A 1,754-nucleotide genomic window follows, 5' to 3' on the forward strand; every position below is an offset into this window, starting at 1 on the left:
ATTGTCTGGAAATTTAATTAAAATGTTGCTTCCCCTTCTATACCTCCTTCCAGTTCACTGATGAAGGCAGTGCATTGGATTTAGAAGGATTAAAGGAATGAATGACTTTCACTGTGAACCAGGGATTCTCAACAAATGCTCTGAGGCCTCATTGGGGAAAAGGTGATGGAATCTACAAAGGGCACAGATGAGCAGGGAAGGGAGGCTTGGTCTCAGGTGACCGACTTCCTTGCAGCTGAGATTGGCTACAGGCTGGTCCTTGTCTGCTGAGACTGCCAGCACAGAACAGATTTAGGAAACCCACCCAAGATGTAACACAAGAAAGGATTAGCATCTTGCTACGTTGCCATGTCCCCAGGACAATCGAGACTGAAGCTGGATCCCTGAGAAGGAAGTAGGGCATTTTGAAGGGCAGGAGGCAGAGGACAGGCAAACCTAATCCAGGATTATGAAGGGTAAAAGGCCACTGCCTGTTTACAGTTGGACAGTCTTCAAAGAGGGTCTGAAGAGGGAAGGGGCATGGGATCAGGGAGGAGGGTATGTTCCTGATTCAGTCTATGGTGTTTTAACTTTTGGGCTGCTGGGCTGTAGCAGCTACTGGGTGCAGAATTTGGGCCTCATTTTTCCCCATATGTAAAATGAAGGAGTTTGGAAAAAATCACCCAGCATTTGATTCTAAGCTTCTTCTAGAAATCCTGACGCCTGGCTGTAACAGAATTGTGACAGGTGACATAATACCAACTGGACCTCCTCTTTCTTTTTTTTTGGGGGGGGGGGTTTAAATGCTTTTTATTTTAGACAACCTACATGACATGTTTTTAAAAACAATGCCTCCACTCCAAATAAATCAAGGTCAAAAATAAATGAATAAAGCTCAAGATGACATCAGTACAAGTTTGTCCAAGTCCTGGTGTTGTGTAGATGACAAAAAGCAGCAGCCAGTTATGATGACAGGTGACTCAAAGTAATCAGCTGAATTTGTTAACATTTCTCCACTTCTAAACCATCCTTAAAGAAAATCATATATGCAGTCACACCATCCTCACGGAAGTCCAAGAGAGCCACCATGCCATCTGGATTCATGTTTTCACCTATAAAGAACTGATAGTTTTTAAAATTAGCAAGGATGTGTTTGATCTGTTTTGCAGCTCCCGTCATAAAAGGTTTTACTCTATCTGGCTTGTGTTCTCCAAGTCTGCCCTTGATTGATTTCATGTAGTCTTTTATGTAATTTTTGTAGGATTCTTTTGTGAAACTAGTTTCTTGCAGATGATGGTTTATTACTGTCAACTCCAGTGATTACAGGGGCATCAGTTCCTTCACCCTCAGGACCTTCAGCAGAGGCATTTCCACCGATGAGTGAATTATCAATGGTACCCTCTGTCCTACTGACCATCCTCCCCTCCACCTCCAGGCACAGCCCATTCGCGATTGTAAATGTCGGAGAACTTCTCATCATGGCTGATGAGGTCCCGGTAGATGATCCTGGCGGCCGCAGGAGGGTGGTGGCGGCGGCGGCACTAGCTCTGCGGGGGCCCGGAGCTCGGTGTGAGTGCGATTGGACCTCCTCTTTCCTACACACTCTTCTCTATCCTCATCCCCATACCCTAAACACCAATTGTCACACTTTTTCCATCCATCCTTTTTCTGAGAGGAAAGGATAAGCTGATCAAGGACAAATGGATGAAGTATTAGAAAGGAAAGTGTGTCCCTAACTCCATTCTCTTAATGGAGCCCAAGATCATATGACATAG

At 44.8% G+C, this 1,754-nt stretch overlaps 1 pseudogene; it reads right to left on the reverse strand.

Annotated features, from left to right (window-relative positions):
* Positions 1 to 774: 774 nt before the first annotated feature.
* On the reverse strand, positions 775 to 1,474 carry LOC140497437 (translationally-controlled tumor protein homolog pseudogene; annotated as a pseudogene).
* Between the last annotated feature and the right edge of the window lie 280 nt (positions 1,475 to 1,754).

The sequence above is a fragment of the Notamacropus eugenii genome, chromosome 3 (assembly GCF_028372415.1).
Source record: "Notamacropus eugenii isolate mMacEug1 chromosome 3, mMacEug1.pri_v2, whole genome shotgun sequence".
Taxonomy (NCBI): Eukaryota; Metazoa; Chordata; class Mammalia; order Diprotodontia; family Macropodidae; genus Notamacropus; species Notamacropus eugenii.